This window comes from Rhinoraja longicauda, chromosome 35, assembly GCF_053455715.1.
Source record: "Rhinoraja longicauda isolate Sanriku21f chromosome 35, sRhiLon1.1, whole genome shotgun sequence".
NCBI classification, from domain to species: domain Eukaryota; kingdom Metazoa; phylum Chordata; class Chondrichthyes; order Rajiformes; family Arhynchobatidae; genus Rhinoraja; species Rhinoraja longicauda.
Window position 1 is genome coordinate 21,991,179 of NC_135987.1, and position 19,691 is coordinate 22,010,869.

General features: G+C 49.5%; 1 protein-coding gene and 1 long non-coding RNA gene across 3 annotated transcripts in view; one reads left to right on the forward strand and one right to left on the reverse strand.

The window, feature by feature from the left end:
• The first annotated feature begins 777 nt into the window (after window positions 1–777).
• Window positions 778–19,691, forward strand: part of rassf4a (Ras association domain family member 4a) — an 87,749-nt gene continuing 68,835 nt past the window's right edge. Inside the window, exon 1 of one of the 2 annotated variants that reach the window (XM_078428612.1) lies at window positions 778–906. The gene's annotated coding sequence lies outside the window, so the exon portion shown is untranslated. Of the gene's footprint in view, window positions 907–7,075; window positions 7,190–19,691 lie in introns of those variants that run through there. The other variant, XM_078428609.1, reaches the window with a different exon arrangement.
• On the reverse strand, window positions 2,723–6,012 carry LOC144610065 (uncharacterized). Its single transcript, XR_013549391.1, has 3 exons — window positions 5,908–6,012; window positions 4,502–4,597; window positions 2,723–2,998 (listed from the first exon to the last, which is right to left on the reverse strand). It is a non-coding gene; the product is annotated as an uncharacterized LOC144610065 (long non-coding RNA).

Here is a 19,691-nt window from a genome sequence, read left to right on the forward strand (position 1 = left end):
CAGCAGGATCTGTTTTACAACCTTATAATCATATCCTCGACACGTTGTAAAATTAGCTCTGGCCAAAACAATGTCTGGATGTGCAACCAGCAAAGAGTAACAATGACCAACTTCCACCCTCTGCCTTCAGTACGTGAACAGAGGCAGATGGTTGGAGCAGATGTCGTGGACAATCCCTCCCGCAGAACAGTTCCTATCGCACTTTGCAGGTTAATTGGCTTTGTATAATTGTAAATTATCCCTAGTATGTAGTGTTAGTGTGTGGCGATCCCTGGCCAGCACGGACTCGGTGGGCTGAAGGGCCTGCTTCCGCACTATATCTCTAAACTAAACTAAGCTACCTGCAGTGCTGCAGTGCTAATGTTTTAGGTGCCAGAGCTGTCACTGGAGCCAGAGCAGCCGCTGTTAAATTCCCCGCTGTTTACTTTGGCTTTTCGTTACCGAGGGGCGGAGCGGCGCTCTAGTGAGCATCAGCCCTGCACCTCTGTTTGCCTGATGTACTGACGAAGGGTTAGAATGCAAAACACGGTTTTACACTGTATCTTGCTACACGTGACCACAATAAACCAATACAAAAATCAATTAGGTCTGGCATTTGATGGGGTTCCCCAGGGAGTGTGGATAGATGCCAATGTCTGGCAATGGGGGGGGGAGGGAACAAAGACTGAGGCTCTCACATAACAGTGTGTCTTCACTGCTTCACCCCTGAGCAGAGTTCAGTGGATGCCCACTCTCCTAACATCGAGGGTATGGTGGAGTTGCAATATACAGCAGGGCTGGAGAGAAGAGGGAAACGACTATAATTTAAAAACTCTAGACCATTGGGAAGTAGATTTGCAGTACAGTTTCACAGGGAAAATCGATATCCTTGCTGAAACAAAAGCATTCTATTCTGGCATTTCACTGGTATGTTGAACTATGCTCCTTTGTTTAATATATACTTTCTTTTTAGGGCAATGTTATTCATATAATTAATCCATTTTGTATTCAGTTTGTATTTTGAGCTGACAGGAATAGAGTGATGTAGTCACTGGTTTTAATTTGTTCATTTAAGAACAGAAGATGTCTCTGTGTTTGTGCATAATACATTCATCTCAGGTCTCTGCAGAAAACATTGTCGCTTTTGTGTTTCGTGGTCTATTTTACCTTTGCTTGTGATTGTGAGTTTTTAGCCGCATCGTATTACTGCATTCACCTTGAAGAGAGCAAAGCAAATTTTTCATTTGTGCTAAATCGGCTTCTAAATTTGATCTAGTAAATCCCCCGAAAGTAAACAATACCATTTTCTAGCATCATGCAAAGTTTTTGTGTGCAATCTTTGCATCATTGTCAGTTATTGTGAAAGCAGGTCTCGCAAAGCATGGTATTTCTAGCTGCCATTTGTTGTAATTCAAGATGTCCTTTGATTAACAATAGTTCCAGGCATTTATTGATTTAGTCTTATAATCAGTTTTCTCCTGAGCCTTCCTGCCCCTGGGTGTGATTGCTCTTGCATCTTGATTGGTGTATTAGTGGCTTGGAGTAAGACATCTTTGAAAAGAATATAACATGTTGGAAACATATTCTCAACATCTTTCTCATTTCGTGCTCGCTGAGACATAAAGTGTGTAATTGTATCTACTTGAGACTTTAGAGAAATAAGCAGGTTCTAAGTGCCAATTGCTTTTTAATAAGGCAACCATCTAATTCAGTTTTAAATTAATTTATCGGCCTTGTTTCCACAATGAATACTGAAAGGGGATTCCACATTCTAACCACCTTTTCCATCAGGGCTCAAACACAAACTTTTAGTTTCCTTATTTGCAGGTCAGCAAATGTTAAATAAAATCCTCAATGACTTAGTTGAATAATTGAATATGTGGGAAAGTAATATTTGTTTTTTAATTTAGATTGATAAACCAGGGGAACAAAAGTACAAAGCCATTGCTGAGGGTCACACGCATAATTAACTAGAATCAAAGGATCTCCATGATTAAATACACAAGGTCGAGAATATTAATTTCCATAGAACAGTGTTAATTAGTTCAAACTTATAATCAGTACACTCAAAAAATAGTTGTTCTCATGTTTGATGTTTCCTTAAAAGTCACAATAGTTTTGCTTTGTAGACACAAAACGCTGGAGTAACTCAGCAAATCAGACAGCATCTCTGAAGGAATGGTTGACATATTGGGTTGAGACCTTTAGAGCTAAATGTTAAAATATTAATTGCCTTATGTTCACAAACATACGAAACACAAAAATTAAAATGCCTGTTCGTATTTGTGCTAATGCATTCGTTCACAAATATTGCTTTGATTTTGATTTTATTCTGAAGTAATTAATCAAAGTACAAATCAAAATAAGAATTTGTGTTCCTCTTTCAAAGATTAAGTGCTTTTGTACATATAGTTCAGTTTAGTTTATTGTCACGTGTACTGAGGTACAGTGAAAAGATTTTGTTGCGTGCTGACCAGTCAGCAGAAAGACAATACATGATTACAATCGAGCCATTTACAGTGAATAGATACATAAGGGAATAATGTTTAGTGCAAGGTAAAGTGCTTTTGCATATATCCTGCATGTAATAGTTGTTCATTGCAATTTCCCTGCCTTTCCATCCAGTTAAAGATTGATTATGTGGCATGGATATTTACACACGGCATCCGTTTCAAATAAAATGATTAACTTTTGTTAAATTACATAATTCCACAAACTGTGATAATGATATTTTAACCATGAATATTATCTACACATATATAAACATGAAATAAGTAAATAATGAAAGTTTACATCTTGAAGATTTACATGGAATATGTTCTGTGAATTATTCTATTAAATTTATCAAAAGTCTTAAAATTTTTGTTAATATTGTCAAAGGCACCATTCCACATAATCCAATTCTATAATCCAATAATCCACAAAACATGGATCGGTGACGTTTCGGGTCGGGACCCTTCTTCAGATTCAGAAGATTAGGTCTACTGTTGACACGTGAACCAAGGATTAATGAAAATCTCTGTGTGCCAAACAGATCAGTTAATTCATTCATGTCAAACTCAAGCATAATAGATAAAGTGAAGCCGGAAGACACACAGAGTACAGAATATACTTCTCAGCATTACAGCTCGATTTACTGGTAGAAAAGAGATTTAAAAGACTAGGGCAACTTATCGACTGGTAGTAGGTCTTCCTCTGGGACCAGCACATAAGGACTCGCCAAGATCTGCCGCTGTGTATGGTTTTGTCAACAATATTGTTCTAAAATTCACCCATCCAAACGTAACTGATATTTAGGGAATAATTAGCCAAAATCCAGTCGGCCGCAAAATATCTTTTCAACAATCAAAAGTCAAGAGTCAAAGATGTTCAGTTGATAGAGACAAAATGCTGGAGTAACTCAGCGGGACAGTGTTGTGGATTAGTGTTGTGCAGTGATTTGGTCTGAAGAAGGGTCTCGACCCAAAACGTCACCCATTCCTTCTATAGACAATAGACAATAGACAATAGGTGCAGGAGGAGGCCCTTCGAGCCAGCACCGACATTCAATGTGATCATGGCTGATCATTCCCAATCAGTACCCCGTTCCTGCTTTCTCCCCATACCCCCTGACTCCGCTATCCTTAAAAGCTCTATCCAGCTCTCTCTTGAATGCATTCAGAGAATTGGCCTCCACTGCCTTCTGAGGCAGAGAATTCCACAGATTCACAACTCTCTGACTGAAAAAGTTTATCCTCATCTCAGTTCTAAATGGCCTACCCCTTATTCTTAAACTGTGACCCCTTGTTCTGGACTCCCCCAACATATCCAGAGATGGTGCCTGTCCCACTGAGTTACTCCAGCATTTTGTATCTATCTTGGGTTTACACCAATATCTGCAGTTCCTTCCTACCTGTGTTATATGTTCCTGCAACAGCGCAATAAAATCCTTACTTGCTGCAACTTTACAGGGTTATTGACCCAATAATACACAAATAAAATAATCAATAATTTAATACCATTAATAATCAGTAACCAGACCATAATGGTGCAAAGACAAAGTCATAGTGCTCAGTAAATCATGGGTGCTGAGGTAGTGTTTTAGTTAGTGTTGTACTAACTAGTGATCAAGTTACGTTTTGGTTTAGATTTTTTCATTGTCACGTGTACCGAGGTACAGTGAAAAGCATTGTCTTACATGCCATGCAAACAGATCAGATATACTATACATAGATATAATCAGGACAAACTCAAGTACAATAGATGGAGCAATGTGGACATGCCGAATGCAGAGTATAGTTCTCAATATTGTTGCGCATCAGCCGATTGTAGGCCAGTAAAAGTGCACTCAATGAGTAACAGTAAGAACATAGGAAATAGAAATGTGACCGGGACATTTGGCTCCATGTGTCTGATCTGATATCCAACGAGATTATCCCTGAATTTCCACCACGCCACTTTCATGCATGAAACCCATGTCCCTTGATCCCATTCATTTCCAAACTTCTATCAGTGCCTGACTTGAATATATTCCGTGACTGACCTGAGTAGAATATTCACCAAGCTCTTGTTGATGAAATGTCTCGTCAACACAATGCTGGCCTCTGCTTTACGACTGTAACTGGTTGCTGGACATTCCCTGAGGAGAAACGACAACACTTGAGATGAGGAAAAACTTTTTCAGTCAGAGAGTTGCAAATCTGTGGAATTCTCTGCCTCAGAAGGCAGTGGAGGCCAATTCTCTGAATGCATTCAAGAGAGCTGGATAGAGCTCTTAAGGATAGCGGAGTCAGGGAGTATGGGGAGAAGGCAGGAACGGGGTACCGATTGAGAATGATCAGCCATGATCACATTGAATGGCGGTGCGTACAGGCTCGAAGGGCCGAATGGCCTCCTCCTGCACCTATTGTCTATTGTCTACTTCAGCTTCACCTGTCAACCTGATGAGGAAAGTTGTGGTTTTACTGAGGTCACCACTGGCGGCACAGCAGGTAAAGCCGCTGCCTCACCGCGCCAGAGACCCGGGTTCAATCCCGACTACGGGCGCTGTCTGTACGGAGTTTGCACGTTCTCTGGGGCACCTGCGTGGGTTTTCTCCAGGTGCCCCAGGTTCCTCCCACACTCCAAACACATGCAGGTTTATAGGCTAATTGGCTTGGTAACATTGTAAATTGTCCCTAGTGTGTGTAAGATAATGCTAGTGTGCGGGGATCGCTGGTCGACGCAGACTCGGTGGGCCGAAGGGCCTCTTACTGTGCTGTATCTCTAAAACTAAAAACTAAAACCTGCTCCCTCAGTCTTCTGAAGGTCTAACATGGCTATTCTTGCAAATGCCCATGGCTGCTGCCCTGGGTGTGATGAGCATTCAATGATCATGTACACAGGGAACAGAACAATGGAATCCTTACCTGCTGCAGCTTTACCCATTAATGCAACAACACAATATACAATAATCAATAAAAACTTCTTTACATCGGCGAAACAAAACGCAGGCTCGGCGATTGTTTCGCTCAACACCTTCGCTCAGTCCGCCTTAACCAACCTGATCTCTCGGTGGCTGAGCACTTCAACTTCCCCCTCCCACTCCCAGTCTGGCCTTTCTGTTATGGGCCTCCTCCAGTGCCATAGTGAGGCCCACCAGAAATTGGAGGAACAGCACCTCATATTTCGCTTGGGCAGCTTGCAGCCCAGCGGTATGAACATTGACTTCTCCAACTTTAGATAGTTCCTCTGTCCCTCTCTTCCCCTCCTCCTTCCCAGATCTCCCTCTATCTTCCTGTCTCCACCTATATCCTTCCTCTGTCCCGCCCCCCTGACATCAGTCTGAAGAAGGGTCTCGACCCGAAACGTCACCCATTCCTTCTCTCCTGAGATGCTGCCTGACCTGCTGAGTTTCTCTAGCATTTTGTGAAATAATCAATAATACAATCAGTTATCAGTAATACTCACCATGATAGTGCAGACTGAAGTATGGAATGCAATCTACCCAAAGTCCAGAGCAGATGGTGCTGAGGTCAGTCTGGGGTGAAAGATGTGCAGGGTGGTTGAAGAGCCTGATGGTTAATGGACAGAATCATGTTCAAGCACCTAGTTCTCAAGAGAAAGGCTAGTTTACCTTCATCTTGACAGTAAGAATGGAATGACGATGTGGCCAGGGTGGTGGCATTAGACACCTTTCTGAGGCAGTGTCTCCTGGAGATGGCTTTAATGGTGGGGTGGTCAGTACCTGTGATTGACCGGCCAATATTCACCACTAATGCAGGAACACCTCATCTTGGGCCCAGATTAGTTTAGTTTAGAGATACAACACAGAAACAGCCCTTCGGTCTATCGAGTCCGCACTGACCAGCAATTCCTTGACCAAGGCACATTCCTTGTATATGCATACTTGGTCAATAAACTTATTCATTCATTCATTCATAAACACTATCCTACACTCAAGAGACAATTTATCATTTTTACCGAAGCCAATTAACCCACAAACCTTAACAGAAACTGGAGCACCTGAGGAAACCCCACGAGGTCACTCACGGGGACAATGCACAAACTCCACGCAGACAGACAGCACCCGAGGTCAGGATCGAACCCGGGTGTCTGGCGCTGGGAGGCAGCGACTCCACTGTGCATCTGCTGATGGTAATTAGACGGAAGAATTGGGAGTACGGGGTTGGGTCTTTGCAGGGGGTCGGGTCTTTGCAGGGGGTCGGGTCTTTGCAGGGGGTCGGGTCTTTGCAGGGGGTAGGGTGTTAGTAGGGGGTCGGGTCTTTGTAGGGGGTAGGGTGTTAGTAGGGGGTCGGGTCTTTGCAGGGGGTCGGGTCTTTGCAGGGGGTCGGGTCTTTGCAGGGGGTCGGGTCTTTGCAGGGGGTAGGGTCTTTGCAGGGGGTAGGGTGTTAGTAGGGGGTCGGGTCTTTGCAGGGGGTAGGGTGTTAGTAGGGGGTCGGGTCTTTGCAGGGGGTCTGGTGTTAGTAGGGGGTGGGTGGGGAGATGAGGCAAGGGTGGACCAAGGCAAACTCCTTGTGTGTGAACAGACTCGGCCAATAACATTTGTTCGATTCCATTGAAGAGCTGTGGGATTGGGTGGGTTTGTTCATTGTCGCTGCTCCCGCCCCCCCGGTGCAGGGATTGGTGGGGAGGTGGAATCAGGGCGAGTGGCCGGGACCCCCGTCAGCGGGGGATGGAGTGATGGGTGGATGGGCCGGGGAGGACGAGGAGCGGCGCGGTGATGGGAAAGGTAAAGCCGGGGATGGGGAGCGCGGGTGGAGGGGGTATGGAGGGGGTATGGGGGGGGGGTATGGAGGGGGTATGGAGGGGGTATGGGGGGGGGGAGGGGGTATGGAGGGGGGGGAGGGGTATGGAGGGGGGGGAGGGGTATGGAGGGGGTATGGAGGGGGGAGGGAGCAGAGCAGCGGTCCCGCACTTTGTGTTGTGAACAGCGCCCAGAGTTGGAAGGTGGAGTTTGCATCTGTTATTGATGTTGCTTCACATGGAGCTGGGAGCCCGCGGGGGGGCGGGGTGTGTGGGGGGGGGGGGTGTATGTGTGGATGGGGGGTCAGTCTGGGATGGGTTGTGGGTCGCAGCGCTGTCTCTGTCTCTGTCTGTGTCTGTGTCTGTGTCTGTTGTTGTTGTTGTTGTTGTATCGGGGCCGGGCGGGAGGCGAATTGTCCGCAAACTGATTGTGTTGCGCGGAGAACAGGTGGGGTGGGGGGGGGGGAGCGCCCCGGGAGGGGGACGGGGAGGGAGCGCCCCAGGAGGAGGAGGAGGGGGGAGGGAGCGCCCCGGGAGGAGGAGGGGGAGGAGGGAGCGCCCCGGGAGGGAGCGCCCCAGGAGGAGGAGGGGGAGGGAGCGCCCCAGGAGGAGCAGACAGTGTCTCTTGCTCCAGTCCCTGTGCCCCTCCCTCCCTCTCTCCCTCTCTCCCTCTCTCCCTCTCTCCCTCTCTCCCTCTCTCCCTCTCCGTGGGGCAGTTGTGTGGGTTGTGCCAAGTCTCAGACAGACAGACAGACAGACAGACAGACAGACAGACAGACAGACAGCCCTGCTGTGGCCTAAAGTGCGAGTTCCCTGGGACATTCATTCATCCTGTTTGTTGGCTGATGAAACGTGTTGTTTTTAGCCGTATTGTTTCATGTTTGCAGGTGGTTTCATTCATAATATTGTGTGTTCGGATATTGTTGTTGGTTTTGCTGCTAAATGCTGATGTGAAGCTGTTCCATGTTTTATGAGAACATTGTCATTTTCATTGTGGAGGTATGAACTGCAGATGTTGGTTTAAACAGAAGGTAGACACAAAATGCTGGAGTAACTCAGCGGGACAGGCAGCATCTCTGGAGACAAGGAATGGGTGACGTTTCGGGTCCAGACCCTTCTTCAGACTGGATTCGGTGAGTTGGGCCAAAGTGTCAATCTGAGCAAAGATCTCGACCTGAAACGTGCGGGTGTCAGGGGTCTACATTCTATCTTTGTCCCACCCCGTCCCCTGACATCAGTCTGAAGAAGGGTCTCGACCAGAAACGTCACCCTTTCCTTCTCTCCAGAGATGCTGCCTGACCCGCTGAGTTACTCCAGCATTTTGTGTCTATCTTATGACTTGTGATCTCTCCAGAGATGCTGCCTGTTCCATTGAGGTACTCCAGCACTTTGTGCCTGTTTTCGTGTTGTTTGACTCTAATTCCATAGTTCTGTCAATTTGTATCCGGAGAAATAGTTTGGAATTATTAAGTAACTGAACTTGCATCACCTTGCACGTTTGAAGTGTAATCTGACCAGTGGACATAGGTTGAAGGTGAGAGTGGACAGATTTAATAGGGACCTGAGGCAATGTTGTCACACAGTGTGGTGGGTGTGTGGCATGACCTGCCAGAGGAGGTTGTTGAGGCAGGTACATGACATTGAATAAAAGGCATTTGGGCAGGTACATGACATTTAATAAAAAGCATTTGGGCAGGTACATGGATGGGAAAGTTTCAAGGGATATGAGCCGATGAGGGCAGATGGGACTAGCTTAGATATTGGTTGGAACGGGTGAGTTTGGCTGTTACCTGTTAACTTGCCAAGTTACAGTGAAAAGCCTTATTTTGCATGCTATCCAAACAGATTGGATAATACTACGCATAACTTCAATCAAGTCAAACTCAAGTACAAAGACACAGCACAGGGAAAGGTACAGTGTGTGGAATGTAGGTCTGGATTTACAGGTAAAGAGCTGTAAAAGAGAGGGCGGGTATGTGAAAGAGAGGGCGAGTGTGTAAAAGAGAGGGCGGGTGTGTAAAAGAGGGCGGGTGTGTAAAAGAGAGGGCGGGTGTGTAAAAGAGAGGGCGGGTGTGTAAAAGAGAGGGCGGGTGTGTAAAAGAGAGGGCGGGTGTGTAAAAGAGAGGGCGAGTGTGTGAAAGAGGTCGGGTGTATAAAAGAGAGGGCGTATAAAAGAGAGGGCGGGTGTGTGAAAGAGAGGGCGGGTGTGTAAAAGAGAGGGCAGGTGTGTGAAAGAGAGGGCGGGTGTATAAAAGAGAGGGTGGGTGTGTGAAAGAGAGGGCGGGTGTGTGAAAGAGAGGGTGGGTGTGTGAAAGAGAGGGTGAGTGTGTGAAAGAGAGGGTGATTGTTTTGGATGACAGTAGATCCTCTGGGACCAGCAGGCACAGAGTTGTCATGGAAAAGTGGCTGGATTTGTGCCAGGAAGTTGTTAGTTGTGACACAAAGCTCGTATTTGATAGGGGAGACTACGCTGTTCACGAGGTTTGCATTTTCACACGAGGAATCGATCCTTTCATGCCATCCCATGTTACTGCCAACAAATCGGCCGCAGCGTGTTTCAGACTGAGCCTCGGCTCAGCTCAGTTTAGTGTCACGTGCATGGAGGTACAGTGAAGAGTTTTTGTTGCGTACTAACCAGCCAGCGGAAAGACAATACACGATTACAATCGAGCCATCACAGTGTACAGATACATGATAAGGGAATAGCGTTTAGTGCAAGGTAAAGACAAACGTCCGATCCAAGATATATAAGAAAATAACTGCAGATGCTGGTACAAATCGATTTATTCACAAAGTGCTGGAGTAACTCAGCAGGTCAGGCAGCATCTCGGGAGAGAAGGAATGGGTGACGTTTCGGGTCGAGACCCTTCTTCAGACTGATGTCGGGGGTGGGACAAAGGAAGGATATAGGTGGAGACAGGAAGATAGAGGGAGATCTGGGAAGGAGGGGGGGAAGGGAGGGACAGAGGAGCTATCTGAAGTTGGAGAAGTCGACGTTCATACCACCGGGCCGCAAACTGCCCAGGCGAAATATGAGGTGCTGCTCCTCCAATTTCCGGCGGGCCTCACTATGGCACTGGAGGAGGCCCATGACAGAGAGGTCAGACTGGGAATGGGAGGGGGAGTTAAAGTGCTGGGCCACCGGGAGATCAGTTGCGTTAATGCGGACCGAGCGCAGGTGTTCAGCGAAGCGATCGCCGAGCCTGCGCTTGGTTTCGCCGATATAGATGAGTTGACATCTAGAGCAGCGGATGCAATAGATGAGGTTGGAGGAGGTGCAGGTGAACCTCTGTCTCACCTGGAAAGAATGTTTGGGTTCTTTGATGGAGTTGAGGGGGGAGGTAAAGGGACAGGTGTGTCCGATCCAAGATAGTCCGAGTGTCAGCGATGAGTCGTTCTTGCCCCTCCAGGGGGAGAGGTGCCTCTTGGTGCGGTGATTGGTACAAGATCTGTGTGTGAACATGAGGGTCACATTCAACCCAATGTGTGCCATGAAATGGACCAGTGTGAGGCTGGCCTCTCCATGCACACAATGACCAGGGCCAGCATGAGGCTGCCTCTCCACGCACACAATGACCAGGGCCAGCGTGAGGCTGCCTCTCCACGCACACAATGACCAGGGCCAGCGTGAGGCTGCCTCTCCACGCACACAATGACCAGGGCCAGCGTGAGGCTGCCTCTCCACGCACACAATGACCAGGGCCAGCGTGAGGCTGCCTCTCCACGCACACAATGACCAGGGCCAGTGTGAGGCTGCCTCTCCACGCACACAATGACCAGGGCCAGGACTCTACCCTTGGATGCACCAGTGATATTGAGCTGAACCGTCATACATTGGATGAAGGCATCTGGAATTAAACTCAAACACAGCGCTTGGAGTTGTTTGTGGAGGGTCATCACTTGAAGACATTTCAGCCTTTCCTGCAACAACTTGCAGCGTCTGAGGTTCGCTACGGGTACGAGCGTTCAGTGGGTTTCCCAGACAGCCTGGAAATGCTGCTGCTCTTTGATGTTACTTTTGTACCTGGGGGAGACTGCAGAAATCTCAACCTTGCATCAAGGAATCAAGTAATCAGGGAGTATGGGGAGAAAGCAGGAACGGGGTACTGATTGTAAATGATCAGCCATGATCACATTGAATGGCGGTGCTGGCTCGAAGGGCCGAATGGCCTACTCCTGCACCTATTTTTCTGTTTCTATGTATGGAATGGGAAACATTGTGAAACGGCCTTCAGTGAATAACTGATTCAGTCAAGGTTGGGAAGGGCAGGTGATGGTGAAGGTCTCGGCATTTATTGCTGCCCATCTCCCCCCCCCCCTGCTCTGCCCCCCCCTGCTCTGCCCCCCCCTGCTCTGCCCCCCCCTGCTCTGTCCCCCCCTGCTCTGTCCCCCCCTGCTCTGTCCCCCCCTGCTCTGTCCCCCCCTGCTCTGTCCCCCCCTGCTCTGTCCCCCCCTGCTCTGTCCCCCCCCTGCTCTGCCCCCCCCTGCTCTGCCCCCCCCTGCTCTGCCCCCCCCTGCTCTGCCCCCCCTGCTCTGCCCCCCCTGCTCTGCCCCCCCTGCTCTGCCCCCCCTGCTCTGCCCCCCCTGCTCTGCCCCCCCTGCTCTGCCCCCCCTGCTCTGCCCCCCCCTGCTCTGCCCCCCCCTGCTCTGCCCCCCCCTGCTCTGCCCCCCCCTGCTCTGCCCCCCCCTGCTCTGCCCCCCCCTGCTCTGCCCCCCCCTGCTCTGCCCCCCCCTGCTCTGCCCCCCCCTGCTCTGCCCCCCCCTGCTCTGCCCCCCCCTGCTCTGCCCCCCCCTGCTCTGCCCCCCCCTGCTCTGCCCCCCCCTGCTCTGCCCCCCCCTGCTCTGCCCCCCCCTGCTCTGCCCCCCCCTGCTCTGCCCCCCCTGCTCTGCCCCCCCCTGCTCTGCCCCCCCCTGCTCTGCCCCCCCCTGCTCTGCCCCCCCCTGCTCTGCCCCCCCTGCTCTGCCCCCCCCTGCTCTGCCCCCCCCTGCTCTGCCCCCCCCTGCTCTGCCCCCCCCTGCTCTGCACCCACCTGCTCTGCCCCCCCCTGCTCTGCCCCCCCTGCTCTGCCCCCCCCTGCTCTGCCCCCCCCTGCTCTGCCCCCCCCTGCTCTGCCCCCCCCTGCTCTGCCCCCCCCTGCTCTGCCCCCCCCTGCTCTGCCCCCCCCTGCTCTGCCCCCCCCTGCTCTGCCCCCCCTGCTCTGCCCCCCCTGCTCTGCCCCCCCTGCTCTGCCCCCCCTGCTCTGCCCCCCCAGCTCTGCCCGCCCTGCTCTGCCCCCCAGGGCTCTGCCCCCCCTGCTCTGCCCCCCCCCTGCTCTGCCCCCCCCTGCTCTGCCCCCCCTGCTCTGCCCCCCCCTGCTCTGCCCCCCCCTGCTCTGCCCCCCCCTGCTCTGCCCCCCCCTGCTCTGCCCCCCCCTGCTCTGCCCCCCCCCCCACTCTGCCCGCCCTGCTCTGCCCCCCCCTGCTCTGCCCCCCCCTGCTCTGCCCCCCCCTGCTCTGCCCCCCCCTGCTCTGCCCCCCCCTGCTCTGCCCCCCCCTGCTCTGCCCCCCCCTGCTCTGCCCCCCCCTGCTCTGCCCCCCCCTGCTCTGCCCCCCCCTGCTCTGCCCCCCCCCGCTCTGCCCCCCCCCTGCTCTGCCCCCCCCCCTGCTCTGCCCCCCCCCCCGCTCTGCCCCCCCCTGCTCTGCCCCCCCCCCGCTCTGCCCGCCCCCCCGCTCTGCCCGCCCTGCTCTGCCCCCCCTGCTCTGCCCCCCCCTGCTCTGCCCCCCCCCCCCCCCCCCGCTCTACACTGCGGTCCGGATTCAGATGTGGATTCAGTTGTCGCTGGGCGAGGAACAGGCATGAATTAGTGGCACAAACATTCACCTACCAACCTTTCTCCACAAGCTGCAAACGATTACACATGTGGGCTGCTGTGCAAATAATGTGTTTGAATTGTCTGCAGACTTTATCGATTGACTAAAGTTTACTTTGAGGGTTGTTGCAGACTATAAGGTTGAGTTTATTTAGTTTTGCTCACTAAATCCATACGGATATTGATATTGATCACCTGTGCACGAGTTCTATGTTATCCCACTTTCTCATCCACTCCCTATGCTCTAGGGCCAATTTACAGAGACCAAGTAACTTACAAACCCGCACGGCTTTGGGATGTGGGAGGAAATCAGACACAGATTAGGTTTAAGGTGAGTGGGGCAAGGTTTAATCGAACCTGAGGAGCAACCTTTTCATTTGGGGCTGTGGGTACATGGAACGAGCTGCCAGAGGAGGCAGTTCTTCTTTCGTGCCCGTCACCCATGTTTCAAATGTTACATCGCTGTCTTCGTCTGTCCTGAAAAGGACACAAGCTTCCGGCGACAATCAGTGGGAGCCATCACTTGTACAATGGATGATGGTGGTAGCAGAATTAGCTCAGGACACTTCCAGTTGCCAGCCCCGCGACATGGGTGCTTCTGCTATGGGCCAGGAGGTCGTTGAGGCAGGGACTATAACAACATTAAAAGGCATTTGGACAGGTACTTGGATAGGATAGGTTTGGAGGGATAGGGGCCAAACACGGGCAGGTGGGACTAGCTTAGGTGCTGCATGGACAGGTTGGGCTGAAGGGCCTGTTTCCGTGCTCTATGACTCTATTCTCCAAGATCTGGGTGGCTGGAGGCCAGATCTGGGGAGAATGGTGAGGTTGCACCTCCTCTCATTGGGGTGGAGGGAACTGTTTCACGGTGAGACACACTTGTTCACAGTGGGGCAATGTGAACAAGTCTCAGTGTAATCTTGGCCACAAACACTGAGCTTTATGTTCCAGGTTATTCTGCCTCTTTGTCCCAAGAGTATAAATCATTGCACAGCAGCAGATCATGTTTCAGAATATTGCAGGAAGAAACACTGAGCAGCCAAGCGCTCCGTAAATGGTATCAGAGTTCTCGTGCTCCCTGAGAGTAATCCAAGACCTTTAATATATTTCACACCGAAGATAATCGAGCAGAGCAAGATAGACCACTCGACCCTAAAAGCCATAGTGTGTCACGGCGCCATTTTAGTCGGCAGAAACTTGCAGAAACATTTAAAAAGAAAAATAACAAAAATCTGTGAATTGATAGATGAGACATATTCTGCGTTTTAATGGTATCATCACACATACCGTTCCCCAAAACACTGATCACACTGCGAGAGGCAGAGCGGGTTTTGCTTACTAAAATGGCTCCTTTGCGTACGACACATCAGTCTGAAGAAGGGTCTCGACCCGAAACGTCACCCATTCCTTCTCTCCTGAGATGTTGCCTGACCTGCTGAGTTACTCCAGCATTTTGTGAATAAATACCTTCGATTTGTACCAGCATCTGCAGTTATTTTCTTACACTTCACAATAGGTGATTTGGACAGAATCGTCCATCTAGCTCTGCTCTATTATCTTTGCTTAACACTCAGCCAACTAGGATCATGTAACTAGGCTAAAGTGTGGAACTCCTACCCATACCCCCGCAGTGCTGCTTGGACCATGCCTTGATTCTGAGCCAATTCTGGCTGAGAGGCACAAAAACACATGTTCCAGCTGAGGAGGTGATGAGAAAATCTCCAGAGTGTTGACATTATCTTTAAAAAGTACAAAGGTTCCTGCCAAGTGTATAACAGAAAGATGTGTGTTCAGCCTGAAGGGTCCCGACCCAAAATGTCACCTATCCTAGTTCTGTTTAGTTTAGAGTGGACCCTTTGGCCCACAGATTTCACAACAACCCGTTCACACTCGTTCCATTTTGTCCCACTTTTCGCATCCTCCACACTAGGGGCAGTCTACATGATCCAATTGACCTAGAAACTTGCACGTCTTTGGAGTGTGGGAGGAAACCAGAGCACCCAGAGAAAATCCACATGGTCACATCCTAGCCCTGACTCCACATGTAAGAAAGAACTGCAGATGCCAGTTTACACCAAGGATAGGCACAAAATGCTGGATTAATTCAGTGGGTCAGGCAGCATCTCTGGAGAAAAGGAATAGGTGATGTTTCGGGTCAAGACCCTTCTTTAGACTATGTGGTCCAGCATTTTGTGTCTACACATAAGGCATTCTTTCAAGCTTAATATTTGAAGCAGCCTGCCTTTCATTGTAAACTGTGATGTTTTATTTTGAATGCCTTGTCAAGATTTCTCCTGCCACTGAGGTTATTCCCAAGGGCTGTAGCTGTTCCAATGGGAAGGGGTGTGTCGAACAACAGTCACTGGCGTTGCTAGCTGCCAGCGTATTCACAGGAAGGCTCTGGGGAAAGCAAACTAACAATGTCAAAGATCAGTCAAGAGAGTGTACTCCCAAAGGCAACAATGATATTCTCACCTGCTGCAGCTCACTATAACATACAGATAACATGTAATCACCAAAATCACAATCATATAATGACCATTCAGGCCATCAGGACTGTCAACTTTTATAACCCCAGAGACTAAATTTTTGTCGACACTAATAGTAACTTATTAACTTTATTTATATGCTGTAACTGTAATTCTTTTTGTGCACAACCCGCAGGCATTGCCACTTTCATTTCACTGCACATCGTGTATGTGTATGTGACAAATAAATTTGACTTGACTTGACTTGACATAATAGTTAGTATTCACCAGACTTGTTCTCTGATTACTGGGAGTCAACACCAGAGTAAATCAGCTGATTTGATTATAGACACAAGGAACTGCAGATGCTGATTTACAACCAATAGTGCTGGAGGCACTCAAGAGGTCAGGCAAACGTCTTGTACACCAGTAACATAACATCCCGACCTCTATACTCAATACCCTGACTGATAAAGGCCAACGTACCGAAAGCCTTCTTGGCCACCCGATCTACCTGTGACTCGACGTTCGGGGAACTCCGTACCTGCGCTCCTTCATGTTCCTTGATCTCCATCCCCTTTGTCCTGGTTTCACACCTTACACTTCCTTATCTATGTATTCCCCTCTCCCCTGACATCAGTCTGAAGAAGGGGCTTGACCTGAAACGTCACCCATTCTTTATCTCCAGAGATGCTGCCTGTCCCGCTGAGTTACTCCAGCATTTTGTGGCTATTTTCAGTCTAAACCATCATCTGCAGTTCCTTCTTACTCTAGATCCCATGGTTCATATATCTCAGCCAAGTCTGCCATGATTTCTTCTCTACTTTCCCACAGTGTCTTCAGATATATCTGATCAGGCCTGGGAGATTTATCTACCATCAGACATCCAGCACCACCTCGACATCCCAAGTTTCCCACTCTCCATCGTAAGAACAGGAATACTCATTGAGGACCTTGCCCACCCAGACCTCCGTCCCATGGCTCCACACAAGGATGACCACTTTGGTTTCTGAGGGGCACGATTGTTTCTCAAGAGAGAGACCCTCTTTCCCGTAATGAACTTAAAATCTCTTTGACTTTTCCCTGATATTATCTGCCAGAGCCATCTCCTCCCCCTTTTTTGTCCTCCTGTTTACCTCCTTCAGTATGCTGCTCAGTTACCGACACTCCTCCAGGGATAGTTTAGTTCATGGTTGTCACGTGTGCTGAAGTACAGTGACCAGCTTTTGTTAGTGTGCTACTCAGACAAAGAAAAGACTACACATGATTACAATGAAGTGGTCCACCGTGCACAGGTAAAGGATAAAAGGTACAAAGGTTAGTGCAAAGATATGACATTGAAGTCCAGTAAAGTCCAATCAAACAAAATTGAAAGATCTCCAATGAGGTAGATGGGAGGTCAGGAGCACGCTCGAGTGGATAGGTTTCAGTCGCCCGCTAACAGCTGGGAGGAAACTGTCCGTCAATCTAGAGGGTCGCATTTTCAAACTTCTGTACCTCTTGCCTGATGGGAGAGGGGAGAAGAGGGAGTGACCGGGGTGAGACTGGTCCATGATTATGCTTAGGACAAAGAACTGCAGGTGCTAATTTAAATAGAAGGTAGACACAAAATGCTGGAGTAACTCAGCGGGTCAGGCAGCATCTCTGGAGAGAAGGAATGGGTAACGTTTTGGTTCGAGACCCTTCTTCAGTCTGAAACGTCCCCAATTCCTTCTCTCCTGAGATGCTGCCTGACCCGCTAAGTTACTCCAGCATTTTGTGTCTACCTTGACTATGCTGCTGGTCTTGCCGAGGCAGCGTGATCTAAATGGAGTCAATGGAAGGGAGGTTGATATGTGTGATGGTCTGGGCTATGTCCACAACTCTGCAATTTCTTGCGGTTTTGGATGGAGCTGATCCCAAACCATGTCATGAAGCAGCATCTGTGGAGAACATGGATAGGTGACGTTTCACAGAGTGCTGGAGTAACTCAGCGGGTCAGGCAGCATCTGTGGAGAACATGGATAGGTGACGTTTCACAGAGTGCTGGAGTAACTCAGCGGGTCAGGCAGCATCTCTGGAGAACATGGATAGGTGACGTTTCACAGAGTGCTGGAGTAACTCAGCGGGTCAGGCAGCATCTGTGGAGAACACGGATAGGTGACGTTTCACAGAGTGCTGGAGTAACTCAGCGGGTCAGGCAGCATCTGGGGAGAACATGGATAGGTGACGTTTCACAGAGTGCTGGAGTAACTCAGCGGGTCAGGCAGCATCTCTGGAGAACATGGATAGGTGACGTTTCAGGTTGGGACCCTTTGGACTGAAGTAGCACCATCCATAGATGCTGCCTGGCCCGCTGAGTTCCTCCAGCACATTGTGTTTTGCACAGGTTTGTAGCATTCACTGGTGGAACCTCCTTGACCCATGGCCTTGGCCAACGTACCAGCTCCTTGCATTAGTGTTAGGGGTAGTTGCCAGTCCCTTGTGTCTCCAATATCTGTGGATTCTGATTTTTCAGAAGCTGTAGTATTCTTACAGTCCACAGTGTGGCAGTGTTGGTCTTCCATCTGTTTAGTCGTTACACTTGGGCAGGGTCCTGTATTTGTGCTCTCTGCATGTTTGATGCAGCTGAATACAGTTTAGACCCTCACTTTAGGGATCAGCTCTACCCAACTGTATGTGCATGTGCCAATAAGGGGGAAGGACTCGGATGGGCCAGGTGAGGGAACTACAGATGACCAACTATAGAGGCAGGAAACATGTTCCCAATGTTGGGGGAGTCCAGAACAAGGGGCCACAGTTTAAGAATAAGGGGTAGGCCATTTAGAACGGAGATGAGGAAGAACTTTTTCAGTCAGAGAGTGGTGAAGGTGTGGAATTCTCTGCCTCAGAAGGCAGTGGAGGCCAGTTCGTTGGATGCTTTCAAGAGAGAGCTGGATAGAGCTCTTAAGGATAGCGGAGTGAGGGGGTATGGGGAGAAGGCAGGAACGGGGTACTGATTGAGAGTGATCAGCCATGATCGCATTGAATGGCGGTGCTGGCTCGAAGGGCTGAATGGCCTACTCCTGCACCTATTGTCTATTGTCTATTGACCAAGGAGGCCCGAATATGCAGGAAGGAACTGCAGATGCTGGTTTACACCAAAGATAGACACAAAATGCTGGAGTAACTCAGCGGGTCGGGCAGCATCTCTGGAAAGAAGGAATGGGTGACGTTTCAGGTCGAGCGAGACCCTTCAAACTTCAGTCATCCATCCTAAATTTGGTTAAAAATAACACAGAAGCGTTTGTAAGATTCAGAAAGATGAAATCTGCAGTTCCTTGTGCCGACAAAATACTTTGCTGTTGTACTAAAATGTGTTTAGACTTGATCTGCAGCTTGACATATCCCTGATGGCAGTAAGCAAGGTGTTATCATAACTAGACAAGTAACCCAGTCCCACCCTGCCGAGCTACTCCAGCGCTTTGTGTCGGCCTTTGTAAGCCACCAACTTGCCAGTTTCTCTTTCTGATTTTCCCCACGGGAGGTGAAGATGCACCTCTGCAGGAAGGAACTGCAGACGCAAGTTCACACCAAAGATAGACACAAAATGCTGGAGTAACTACCTCAGTGGGACAGACTGATGCTGCCTGTCCCTCTGGCAAAAGGTCATAAGTGATAGGAGCAGAATTAGGCCATTCAGCCCATCAAGTCTACTCCGCCATTCAATCATGGCTGATCTATCTCTCCCTCCTAACCCCATTCTCCTCATAGCCCCTGACACCCGCACTGATCACGAATCTATCTATCTCTACTTTAAAAATATCCATTGACGGCCTCCCTAGCCTTTTTCGGCAATGAATTCCACAGATTCCCCACCCTCTGACCAAAGAAATTCCTTCTCATCTCCTTCCAAAAGGAACGTCCTTTAATTGTGAGGCTGTGACCTCTGGCCCTAGACTCTCCCACTAGTGGAAACATCCTCTCCACATCCACTCTATCCAGGCTGAGTTCCTCCAGTAATTTTTGTCCGTCTCCTCCCACTCCTGTTGCCCATGCAAACACTGAGATAGAAACATAGAAAATAGGTGCAGGAGGAGGCCATTCGGCCCTTCGAGCCAGCACCACCATTCATTGTGATCATGGCTGATCGTCCCCAATCAATAACCTGTGCCTGCCTTCTCCCAATATCCCTTGATTCCACTAGCCCCTA